A 14517-nucleotide genomic window follows, 5' to 3' on the forward strand; every position below is an offset into this window, starting at 1 on the left:
TCTATCTGCCCTGAAGATGAATTGGACAATCAGTTGTTGGGTTGCTGCCCCTGAATTGGTAATTTTAAGGACATTTTGCCGTTTTTAGTTATTATCTTGAATATTATTATAGATAGAGATAAACTGTAAACAGCAATAATGTTCAGCAAAGTAAGATTTACAAATAAAGCAAATGGCAAAATTGTCAGTTGACCCCTTAATGAGTTATTGCCCTTGATAGTAATTTTTTACAAATTTTTCGTAAATTTTTGTTATCACTACAAAAATCTTCTCCTCTGAAACTACTGGGCCAAATTTAACCAAATTTAGCCACAATCATTATTAGGTATCTTATTTAAAAAATGTGTGCGGTGACCCAGCCAACCAACCAAAATGGCTGTCATGGCTAAAAATAGAACATAGGGGTAAAATGTAGATTTTCGCTTATAACTCTGAAACCAAAGCATTGAGAACAAATCTGACATGGGGTATAATTGTTTATCAAGTCAAGATCTTTCTGCCCTGAAATTTTCAGATGAATTGGACAACTGGCTGTTTGGTTGCTGCTCCCCTATTTGGTCATTTTTAAGAAAATATTGCCGTTTTTGGTTATTATCTTGAATATTATTATAGATAGAGATAAACTGAAAACTGCAATAATGTTCAGCGAGCAAAGTAAGATCTACAAATAAGTCTACAGGACCAAAATGGTCAGTTTACCCTTTAAGGAGTTATTGCCCTTTATATTAAATTTTTAACAATTTTCATTAATTTGGTAAATTTTGGAAATTTTTACAAAATATTTTCCTCTGTAACTAAAAGGCAAAGTTCATTACAGATAGAGAAAATTATAAGTAGCAAGAACGTTCAGTAAAGTAAGATCTACAAACACATCACCATCACCAAAACACAATTTTGTCATGAATCCATCAGTGTCCTTTGTTTGATATGCACATAGACCAAGGTAAGCGACACATGCTCTTAAGAGCCTCTAGTGTATATTGTATTATATGAGCACAAGACATTTGACTTTACAAGACAAGTGTTATGTTTGAAGAATCGAAAGGCAAGGTAAATTTTCCGAAAAATCAAGAAGATGCAAACGTTTTGTCTTTATCATATGTGTGATTCAAACAGGTTTATTACTAATGCGGTATGGGCTTTGCTCATTGTTGAAGGCCGTACGGTAACTTATAGCTGTTAATGTATGTGTCATTTTGGTCTTTTGTGGATAGTTGTCTCATTGGCAATCATACCACATCTTCTTTTTTTTAAATTATTACTAATATATGACTGTATAAATTGTTAATGTTGTTTAAAGTGAATTTTATTCTTTGTTATACCTAAAATTTGTTAATTTTATTTAAAATTGAAATATTTTTTTCAAGTTTTTCTTGTTAATCATCAACTTCCATTGTACCTGCATATCAACTGTAGGAAAAATATATCTCAGTGTAAGGTCTTGAGATGATTGAAAGCAGAAGTTAATCATGGTGTTTCTGACATGGTCTGTAAACCCTCCTATATTTCTGTACTTGTGTGGTCTTGGGTTCACTTATATTTCAGTTGATTTCCTTTTAGCTAGTTTTTCAATTTTCACTGGAGCTCCTAAAATATAAATAAAGGAAAACGGAGGAAAACAAAAACCAAAAACTCTAGTTAAAGGTCTGGTGGAATTATAGTTTCTGAACCTTGACATATGTTTCCATATCTGTTTAACTCTATAGAACAATAATGACGTAAAACGTCATGCACTGTTGCTTTATGGTTGGGCATAAACATATAACGAATTGAAACGCTTATATTCTCTCAATTCTTTTGTTGAAATAAATAGCTTTTACAGGACAATAAGTTAAAAGAAGTTACCATTGTAATATGTCTTTGGTTGATGAAAAGTCTGTAAACCCTATATACATGATTTCTGTATTGGAATTTCTCAAGTATTAGATAAAATATCAGCTGTTACAGCGCTGCAGCAACATGCTTGCAGGTGGAGTTGGGACCCTTCCTGCCGGACATTCACACTTTGAATTAAGGTAGTTCAGGGGTATAGAAAAAAAATGACAGAATTTTCTTAAACTTTGCCAAAATGAAGATTTTTCAAACAAACAATAAAAAGAATGAATCACGGCGCTATTTATCAAGGTACGAGTCGTTCAAAATTGCCAAAATTTGCTTAGATTGTTCATGAAAAAACACATTTTTGTGCATAAAAAGAAATCAATAAGAAAGAATTTTGAAATATAGATATGTACTGTGATTGTACAATTCGAGATGGCGGTATACCCCTGAACTACCTTAACTGGACTGCCAGATATGTCAAATTTGATATGAAAGTTGTAAGATACCTCCAAATAAAAAAATTAAGTGAAGCTTAATTTTAAAAATAAATCAGATGGTTTTATTTGAAACGCGGAGCGGAGCTAGGTCAGTATAATTAAGTTTAACGAAGACCAAGCTTAAAATACAATACAGTTATTTCCATTCTAATGCAACATGTTATGATAAATTTCAAAATGCAATAAATGAAAAAGTCCGCAAAACTGTTGCATCGATTTTGCATCTAAACAATGTGACGTCAGATGTATACTCTGGGTGTCAATCATAAGTACTAGACGTATTTATACTTTTCGTACGCTTCAGAATGGTTTCAATATAGACAAAAAAGAAGATTTTGAAGCTCCAAATGTGACTTTCTTGTTTAATTATTGAAAAATGACATACCCTAAAAAATTGGAATTCAAAGTGGTTGCTGTTTTAGTAACGGACTGGTAGAACGTGGAATATAACCCCTCAAAATATTTGTCAACGTCCAATGAATATTATCGTAACAAACGAATTGCATTAAAATTTAGACTTTTTCCTATTTTGTTTTCATCAACATGATCAAATCGCCAAAGTTTGCATTATGATATCTTTGATGGAACAGTATATTTTCAAGTAATTTCGATGATAGACGTTATCTAACTATTCATGCTCAAACTTCTTGCATATGCATACACGTTTTATCACAAATTCAACAATTTACTACCATTAAAACCAATGTAAAATACCCTTTGTCAATATTGTCAGCAAGTTATTCTATAGATCATGATAGATATAATAGGTGGAAGTTTGCTTAAAGTATATCGAGTGCCTCCGATTATTTAGGAATTGGATATAGCAGATAACAGTTTTTGCAATGAATCATGCAAATTTAGATGGAGAGATGCAATAGTTAATAATCACCAATTTCATCCGGAAGATTAGCGGTGGTTACCTGAGCGGGTTTTTTTTATCAGTTAGACGCTTGTATCTAATGTAAATGTATGGCGTTCTCTAACGTCCTGAGGTAATAACAAGATGCCAACAACAAATGAACAAGATGTTGTGTCCCAGGATGTTCTTTGAGTAGTAGTCACAAAATCCCTTCAAATCCTGAGCTGTGTCTTAAGTGGAGGGTTGCCCTTAAAAGATCTGACCCTACAAAAGGTCTATGGAAACCGGGAAAACACGACATTGTTTGTCATCAACATTTTACAGTAAATAATTACAAGGAGACATTATTAGGTAAATTTTGTATGATCTACGGGTAGTTTATTCGTATTCTATTACTCTTAAAATTATCGGCATACATTATAATGTCAGAAGTTGGATTTTTTTTTGTGACCAGAAAGTGCTTTTTTTAGGGGTGGAAGGTAAACATTAAATAAACAAAATATATCAATTTTTCCCTGTTAATTATAAGCAGCATTCATGTAAGTAGCTTAGTATTGATATCAAAAGTTACATTAACTGTTCAAGCTTGTGTTTTACCTTTTCTAATATATCATTGTGTATATTTTTATAATTAGTATTTCTAAAAACCTGTAAATTTTCAAGGATCACATGTATCGGGCACAATCCTTATCACAGGTGACCGACATATTGTTCCTAAAAAAATGTTATTGTTGTAGCATGAATTTGTGTTTTAAAGTTCGTGGTGTTGCTTTATGGTTTCGTTTTTCATTTTCAAGAAGACTACAAGTAAAGGGAATGTGAGTATGGCATTATTTAATAGATAGGAAAAAAATCCAAATTTTTTAAAATAATAATATGATCATAATAATGGAAAGTTGGGGGTCAAAATAATTTCAGATAATTTCATAAATAAAAAGAAAAATTTACTGTCATCTCCTACTTAGGTTAAATTGATGTATATGGGAGTTACGAATGTATGTAAAAAATGTAAGCGGCTCAGAATCTAAAATTAGCTGTTTGTCATCAATGTGTTGTTTTATTACATGCATGTATTCACTCCAGGTTTAATGAAGCACAAATTGAAATAATTTTAACCTACGAAGATGTGGTATTATGATTGCCAATGGCACCAACTCTCCATTGAATACATTAAGTACAAAAATAAGCAATTATGCATGAAGGTCACAGTGCAGCTTTCAACATTGGGCATTGACTCACACAACAAAGTTACTTAATTTGTAAATACAACCAATTATAGGTCACATCTGCAACATGGAGACTTGGTTGTTTGCCATGGGCCAACTTACTCAATGAATGTGATTGCATGTGGAACAAAGTTTTCTTTTTAAACGCTATTAAATAAAATCTTATTCTTATTCCATGCACTAGGTCCTGTTGCATATGAGCTCAAATATCAATGTTCAACCCTTCATCCAGCTGATCAGCTATTTATAACATTGATAAAACTCAGATATGCCACATAAGATGTAGAATTATCATTGCTTTATAATTTATCTGTTTCTACCATTGCTAGAATTTTTAATATCTGGATTTACTTCCTTTATTTTCAACTGAATGAATTAAATATTTGGCCATCAAGAGACATTGTTGAAAAGCATATGCCTGAAGATTTTCAAAGAAAATTTCAAAGGACTCGAGTTATCCTCAAGACGTGAACATTCAGAGTGTGACTTGGTCTTCCTACAAGCACAAAAATACTGTGAAAACTATGGTAGGGTGTACCCCAAGAGGTGCTATATCGTATATTTCAGACTGCTATTGGGGATCTACCAATGACAGGCAGACTATTGAAGACTCAAGTCTTTTAGATAATACCAGGTTTGAATCTGGGGATAGTATTATGGCGGATCGAGGCATTTTGGTTCAAGACCTTTTTGCAAACAAAAATGTTTATGTTAATACGCCTACAATACTGAAAGGAAAATCACAACTAGAGCCAGAAGAAATTGTGAGGGATAGACGTGTTGCATCCAAGCGTATCCATATAGAACGTGTAATAGGATGAGCCAAACGTTTCAAAATTCTTAAATCTGAATTACCAAACACAAAACTGTCACTGAGTAACAGAATTGTATTTGTTTGTTTTGCATTGACAAATTTCAAAATGCAATTGTTGATAAATTTACCTAGATTTTCAAAGGGTCATATTTTTATATTTATATTGTAATTTAACCAAAGATAGTAAAATTTACCTTATTTAATAGTTTCAAAGTATACTCCTGGAATGTATCTACTAATTACAAAAAAATGTAATTATACTTTTTAACTAGTTTCGGTGCCTAATGCTCTTCATTGCTTTGAGCATATTTATTTATTTTTTTCAATGTTTCAACATCAATCAATATTGAAGAGATTGTGATAATCTTAAAAGGTGCTTTTTATCAAGTCCAGCATTATTGGTATTTAGTCGAATTCAAATTCACCCTTATCTGTTATATGGAATGTATATGTATTTTTTTTTAATCTAGGTTAAGAGCTGGTTAAAATGTAGAAGGATTTTACAAGTTTTTTTTTGTATTAATGTAAAAAGGGATTTAATTTTTGTATTTAGGGAAAGTAGGATATCAATTTTTGCATCTGGAAACATAATTAAATATTTCACGGGGGTTCGTGAATTGAGAAGTATCCACAAAAATAGGGGGGCTCACTGAATTGATTATAAATTAGAAGGGAGGATAACCAATTAAAAACTACAGTCTCAATAATTTAAATTTTTTTTATAGCATTGAGGCAATATATGGCCTTAAGTGTTTGGAGTAAAATAATTTCAACTGTGGAAGCAGGCAACCAGTACAGTAGTCATGATTAGTTCCAATTTTCTCAACAAAGAGGTCTTTAAATGTAAATACAATGAAATAACAATGTTCTCTCTGTGATAGAAAAGTTGACCCTGTATTTGGTCGTAATAGTTTGATGTGTTTTTTTAATGTTATATTGTTATCCTTGTCATATTCCAAGAAAGAAAAATTAACTCCTGGCACAATGTTCTAATCTCGTGCTGTATATGTACATTTCACCTCCATAACACAATCATCTCCAATTAAACCATCTGGGGAAGCCCAAATAAATGGTTTGTCAGCAGATATAAACAGTCCACATGGTTGACATTTCATTTAAAACTTTTGTTCAAACTGTGATATTGCCTTCTGCTCGTACATTTTACCATGCAATACATATTTTACATTTAGGAACGTTTGAGAACACAATGATTGACATAGTTTTTGTACAGTTCTCCTTGTGGTCATCTTTGAATTTCTCCAAACCTAGATGCCGTTATCCTCCACTGTCTTAAATAAAACCATTTCTTATTGCTGGATTGTCCTCTTGTCTCCTTTACAGCCAATTTTGCCTGTTGTTCTGTAACCTAAAATAGAAGTGAAATCAATATAAAATATTGACTTTAAGAAATTTCCAGCATTTAAATGCAGCAAGTATTTTTTTAAATTTGTTTTATATCTTACAAGATATCTCATATAATTTATAGTATATCTCATATAGTTTATAAGATATCTCGTATAGTTTATAAGTTATCTCATATAGTTTATAGTATATCTCATATAGCTAATCAGATATCTCATATAGTTTATAAGATATGTACTATAGTTTATAAGATATCTCATATAGTTTATAAGATATATCTCATATAGTTTATTAGATATCTCATATAGTTTATCAGATATATCTCGTATAGTTCAGAAGATATCTCATATAGTTTATAAGATATCGCATATAGTTAATAAGTTATCTCATATAGTTAATCAGATGTATCTCATATAGTTTATAAGACATCTTATATACTTTATCAGATATATCTCATATAGTTCATAAGATATCTCATATAGTTTATAAGATATATCTCATATAGTTTATACGATATATTATCTAGTTTATAAGATATTTCATATAGTTTATCAGATATATCTAATATAGTTTAGAAGATATGTCATATAGTTTAGAAGATATCCCATATAGTTTATAAGTTATCTCATATAGTTAATAAGATATATCTCATATGATTTATACGATATCTTATATAGTTTATAAGATATCTTATATACTTTATCAGATATATCTCAAATCGTTCATAAAATATCTCATATAGTTTATAAGATATATCTCATATAGTTTATAAGATATATCTCATATAGTTTATAAGATATATCTCATGTAGTTTATAAGATATATTTCCTATAGTTTATAAGATATATTTCATATAGTTTATAATATATCTCATAAAAATTATATGAGATATCTTATAACTATATGGCATGTAAGAGATAAGACTTATAAGATAACATATTTGATATTTTATATAGTTTATAGGATATTTCATGAATTCACGCAATTCTATTAAGACACAAAAACATTTATCCAATCATAAGATGTGTTTTATTGAAATATAAGTTATTTGGTACCAGAACTGAATATCCAGTCAAACATGTTTAAAAGTGTGAAAACTATCCCATTTTGAAAAATAAACGAACTAAGTAAAGACTTAACTATTTTGAGTACAACAAAGATCAGTAAATTGTCTGGTTGGTGGTACCCTATATGCTATATGAAAGCTAAATATTTCTTATTGGGGGCTTGTGAATTGTTAAATTTTAGCATAAAAATTATTTAAGAGTTTTTATACATTAATATTTATTGTACATAAGAAATTTTGGAGTTGCCTTTTATTGGCACTGATTTACATACAAAGTGATGAATTTTTCATCTTACCATTAAAGCTCTGTCAACCCAATATTCAGCAAATGGTAATGACAGGTAGTCTCGATCAAGCTGGTCAATCTGAAATACAAATTTAAAATAATATTAAAGAAGCCATGTGCATAAATATAACTACAATGTATATGATATGAATTATTTTTAAACATGGAGTTATCTACCTTTGACTTACAAAATTTATATAGATATACTACATATTACAGTGAATTTGTCAACATGAAAACTCATTTATTTTGTTAATATATAGTTTTAAACTCATCTGGCCCAATGGGCCAAGTTAGCTTTTTTCATCTTGGCGTCCGGCGTCCGTCGTCGTCCGTCGTCGTCGACCGCCGTCGTTACCTTTTACAAAAATCTTCTCTTCTGAAACTACTGGGCCAAATTTAACCAAACTAGGCCACACTCATTATTGGGGTATCTAGTTTAAAATATGTGTCCGGTGACCAGGCCAACCAACCAAAATGGCCGTCATGGCTAAAAATAGAACATAGGGGTAAAATGTTGATTTTGGCTTATAACTCTGAAACCATAGCATTTAGAGCAAATCTTACATGAGTAAAATTGTTTATCAAGTCAAGATCTATCTGCCCTGAAGATGAATCGGACAATTAGTTGTTGGGTTGCTGCCCCTGAATTGGTAATTTTAAGGACATTTTGCCGTTTTTAGTTATTATCTTGAATATTATTATAGATAGAGATAAACTGTAAACAGCAATAATGTTCAGCAAAGTAAGATTTACAAATAAAGCAAATGGCAAAATTGTCAGTTGACCCCTTAATGAGTTATTGCCCTTGATAGTAATTTTTTACAAATTTTTTGTAAATTTTTGTTATCACTACAAAAATCTTCTCCTCTGAAACTACTGGGCCAAATTTAACCAAATTTAGCCACAATCATTATTAGGTATCTTATTTAAAAAATGTGTGCGGTGACCCAGCCAACCAACCAAAATGGCTGTCATGGCTAAAAATAGAACATAGGGGTAAACTGTAGATTTTCGCTTATAACTCTGAAACCAAAGCATTGAGAGCAAATATGACATGGGGTATAATTGTTTATCAAGTCAAGATCTTTCTGCCCTGAAATTTTCAGATGAATTGGACAACTGGCTGTTTGGTTGCTGCTCCCCTATTTGGTCATTTTTAAGAAAATATTGCCGTTTTTGGTTATTATCTTGAATATTATTATAGATAGAGATAAACTGAAAACTGCAATAATGTTCAGCGAGCAAAGTAAGATCTACAAATAAGTCTACAGGACCAAAATGGTCAGTTTACCCTTTAAGGAGTTATTGCCCTTTATATTAAATTTTTAACAATTTTCATTAATTTGGTAAATTTTGGAAATTTTTACAAAATATTTTCCTCTGTAACTAAAAGGCAAAGTTCATTACAGATAGAGAAAATTATAAGTAGCAAGAACGTTCAGTAAAGTAAGATCTACACACACATCACCATCACCAAAACACAATTTTGTCATGAATCCATCAGTGTCCTTTGTTTGATATGCACATAGACCAAGGTAAACGACACAGGCTCTTAAGAGCCTCTAGTGTAGATTGTATTATATGAGCACAAGACATTTGACTTTACAAGACAAGTGTTATGTTTGAAGAATCGAAAGGCAAGGTAAATTTTCCGAAAAATCAAGAAGATGCAAACGTTTTGTCTTTATCATGTGTGTGATTCAAACAGGTTTATTACTAATGCGGTATGGGCTTTGCTCATTGTTGAAGGCCGTACGGTAACTTATAGTTGTTAATGTATGTGTCATTTTGGTATTTTGTGGATAGTTGTCTCATTGTCAATCATACCACATCTTCTTTTTTAAAATTATTACTAATATATGACTGTATAAATTGTTAATGTTGTTTAAAGTGAATTTTATTCTTTGTAATACCTAAAATTTGTTAATTTTATTTAAAATTAAAATATTTTTTTCAAATTTTTCTTGCTAATCATCAACTTCCATTGTACCTGCATATCAACTGTAGGAAAAATATATCTCAGTGTAAGGTCTTGAGATGATTGAAAGCAGAAGTTAATCATGGTGTTTCTGACATGGTCTGTAAACCCTCCTATATTTCTGTACTTGTGTGGTCTTGGGTTCACTTATATTTCAATTGATTTCCTTTTAGCTAGTTTTTCAATTTTCACTGGAGCTCCTAAAATATAAAATAAAGGAAAACGGAGGAAAACAAAAACCAAAAACTCTAGTTAAAGGTCTGGTGGAAATATAGTTTCTGAACCTTGACATATGTTTCCATATATGTTTAACTCTATAGAACAATGATGACGTAAAACGTCATGCACTGTTGCTTTATGGTTGGGCATAAACATATAACGAATTGAAACGCTTATATTCTCTCAATTCTTTGGTTGAAATAAATAGCTTTTACAGGACAATAAGTTAAAAGAAGTTACCATTGTAATATGTCTTTGGTTGTTGAAAAGTCTGTAAACCCTATATACATGATTTCTGTATTGGAATTTCTCAAGTATTAGATAAAATATCAGCTGTTACAGCGCTGCAGCAACATGCTTGCAGGTGGAGTTGGGACCCTTCCTGCCGGACATTCACACTTTGAATTAAGGTAGTTCAGGGGTATAGAAAAAAAAATGACAGAATTTTCTTAAACTTTGCCAAAATGAAGATTTTTCAAACAAACAATAAAAAGAATGGATCACGGCGCTATTTATCAAGGTACGAGTCGTTCAAAATTGCCAAAATTTGCTTAGATTGTTCATGAAAAAACACATTTTTGTGCATAAAAAGAAATCAATAAGAAAGAGTTTTGAAATATAGTTATGTACTGTGATTGTACAATTCGAGATGGCGGTATACCCCTGAACTACCTTAACTGGACTGCCAGATATGTCAAATTTGATATGAAAGTTGTAAGATACCTCCAAATAAAAAAATTAAGTGAAGCTTAATTTTAAAAATTAATCATATGGTTTTATTTGAAACTGTCAACTTAAGCATAAATTGGTTTGACAGAGCATTCACCCAATATAAGTAAACTGAAAGAGATACAATAATGTTTAATAGAGAAAGTATCACAGAGAATAATCATGAAAATTTGAAAATATGAAGCAAAAATCAATAACACTTTTTTGATCTTAGACGATGTAATTTTCTCAAATAGAATATTTCACATATAACAATCTAATACACATTATATAAATAATATAAGGATGGGACAAAACTGTTTATTGATGCAAACCTGTTTTTTCATGACTGCGCCAACAATACCACTTAGGAAAATACCATCAACAAGAATAAGTACAGAACAAGCTAAGATTTTTTCGCTTGTAGCAAATCTCTGCCTTTCTCTAATGCCTTTATGTCGCCATTCGCCTGTAAAAATAACAACATATATAAATGATTTTAGGGTTTTTCAAAGGACATTTACCGGTGACAATTACAGAATTTTATAATATGGGCATGATGGGCGCCGCCATATTTTTTGGTTCTGCATGCAAAGCATTATAGCAATATTGATACTTGTTTGGTAACTTTCAGTTTAAAATACTTTCCTACCTACAACATGGAGATACCAACCTGCTAATCTAAATAAAAATAGCCATCACTTTGATTTCTGGTCACTTTGGAAAATACCAATCTTTGATCTGCTATAAGCTGCTTATATCCATGTTTTGGCCATTCTATATCTGTAGCTTCTGGAATTTCTATGATGGGTGGTATGAAATCATGATTTCTATTATATGCAACCAGTCTACATGTATAAGCATAATTATTGTGTGTGAATTTAAAATTAAAACAATTTATTTCTAATGTAATAATAAGTCATTTAAAAGCTTTTATTTATTTGGTTAAAATTTTGTTGTGAAGAATTTCAAAATATTTTATGATATTGATACAGTATAAAAACAAAGATTATTTTTTGCATTTTATTGTTTTAAAAGTTTCACAGGCCTTCTATCCATGTTATTGTATAATAGAAGAATATGGAAAGTAGACCTTCTTTTTGAAAGAAACAAGTGCCTGTGATAAGATTGTTATATATTTCAACTAAATCAAATTGTTAAAAAGTACCTTTGTTTTGATCAAGAGAAAAGAAAAAATATTGACAAAATATCATTACCAAATATACAAAATTATACTTCAGACATTTCACCTTCTTTTGGTGCCAAGTTCATCAAAATCTAACAATAAATACGAACAAAATATGTTTTATATGAAATGTATACAACATAAAAAATTTGACACTTACTTTTATAAGTTTTGACGTATTTCCACGTACTCACTGTACATAAGCAGACATTAATGTCGTGAGCATCCTATAAAATGTTGTGCATTTGACATAATTTAAGTCACCATATACATATTAATTAGATCTGCCTTTTTCCTGTGATAACTACACCCTTAATGCTCAGTTCAGCCTTCAATTTCGGGACAGTCCACAGTCTGTATTTTGCTGCCACCATAGTTTACATTAGTTAAAAGCTTTTCGTTGAAAATAAAACGCACGCTCAACCACCGCTAATGTTTATGCGGATCCGGCGTTTAAAATAACGTGATTGTTAACCATTCATCATGTGCTAGAATTTAAAAAGTTAAATCACAAAACAAACTAAACTGTGAGGAAAATTCAAAAACGTAAAGTCCGTTATCAAATGGCAAAATCAAATGATAAAACACATCAACCAAATGGACAACAACTGTCATATTCCTGACTTGGTACAGGCATTTTCAAATGTAGAAAATGGTGGATTGCTGGTTTTATAGCGCTAAAACTCACTTGTATGACTGTGGCATCAAATTCCATCATATTTACAACGATGCGTGAACAAAATAGACGTAATAATTAAAAGTGTCAAAATAGGGGTACAGCAGTCATCGATGTGTCACAATCTCAAATAGAAGAAAAACAAACAAATATTTATCAAATTTGAAAGAGAACAATCATACATGTGTTTTATCTTTACATTTCGAAAACACAATATGTTTTGCTTGATTTAATTTTTTTTCGTGACCAATAAAAGGGGGATAACTGAGACAGTTTAATTTTTAATAGTGATGCAAACGTGAATTGACCTACCTTGATTGCATCAAGACATTCATGACCTCTAATTTTATTTAATTTTTTTAAGGCAAATTATACAAGAGAGGGATGAAATTCATTTGTTAGAGATTTTAATTTATTTAACTAAACAAGAATAATAATGTACACGATTTACTTTAAAATTTCGAATATATACAATAAGTTTATAATCAGTTTAGTTTAAACATATTTTATTTGCTCAAAGCGAAAAAGGATCAGACACAAGTAAAACATACTTATAAAGTCTTCTCCACAATACAATATATATAACAATACAAATTGAACGTGAGCATACATCATATAATATAAGCAACATAAATATAACTTATCTATACTGAAAAAAGTAGAGGGAATGAGGAAAGAACGACAGAGATTAGGTTGATGATGATAATGATGATGATGTGTGTTTTACCTATGTTGATACTATACTACGAGGAATCGTTTTGATCTCTTTATAAAATTGAATACTTGTTTAACAATTTGCACATTTTGATCATAGGAAAGAGTGTCTCTTCCAAAAACCAGTAGTGTTAAGTCCAAATCGCAGCCTTCGGGAAGCCAGCTGAGACCATTAAACAGAATAGCCCTTTCATTTAGATAGAAAGGACAATCAAAGAAAAAATGGTGCATGTCCTCAATATCTAAACCACATTTACATGTTGGATCAGATATAATGTTAGCTCTAAACAAGTCACAATTCAAGAACGATGCCGAACATCTAAATTGGGTTAATATTATGTTCAATTTTCTTGGACCATATAAATAATGTTTTAAGTTAGATTGATTCTCATTTCGAATGTCGTAGTTTTTTAGTTCTACTTTGAATTTTGATAACGAGTCTACATTTCGAACTGCTATGTTCAAATTATTCCAAAGTTTAATTGTTGATGGGATAAAGGATTGGGAAGTTAGAGTCAGCCTGCAAAATGGTAAAATGATATCTTGTCCATTTCGCAAGGGATATTGTGTTGTACTTTGAATTTTAGGGGGCACAAGGTTACATAAATATTCAGGGGCATTATTATTCTGAATTTTATAAAATAATTGTAGTTTTCTTCTTTTTCTTCGTTCCTCTAAAGTTTCCCAACCAACCTCTTTTAAGACAGTCTCAGAGTGTGTGTAAACAGGCAAACCTGTTACAATTCGTGCAGCTTCAAGTTGTAGCTTTTCTAGTTTAATTGAATAACCTTTTCCACAATTGTCCCATACTTCAGTTGCATATTCAAAAATTGGTCTAATAAATACTAGATATAATTTTTCCAAATTTTGTCGGCTAAGTTGATATTTGAGTTTTCGCAGTATATTCAGATGTTTTTTAACACTATTTAATATATTTTCAACATGGTTGTTCCATTTTGCGTCACTTCTAAATGTAACCCCTAGATGCTTATGAGATCGCACAATTGGTATTTCTTTGTTGTTCATAGTAAAATTAAGGTTTTGTATCTCATTATTTGAAAACATCATAATTTCTGTTTTTTCAGGATTGAAAGACATAAGC

General features: G+C 30.7%; 1 pseudogene; it reads left to right on the forward strand.

Annotated features, from left to right (window-relative positions):
* Positions 1 to 4574: 4574 nt before the first annotated feature.
* On the forward strand, positions 4575 to 5349 carry LOC143074031 (uncharacterized; annotated as a pseudogene).
* Positions 5350 to 14517: the final 9168 nt, after the last annotated feature.

This window comes from Mytilus galloprovincialis, chromosome 5, assembly GCF_965363235.1.
Source record: "Mytilus galloprovincialis chromosome 5, xbMytGall1.hap1.1, whole genome shotgun sequence".
Lineage (NCBI taxonomy): Eukaryota > Metazoa > Mollusca > Bivalvia > Mytilida > Mytilidae > Mytilus > Mytilus galloprovincialis.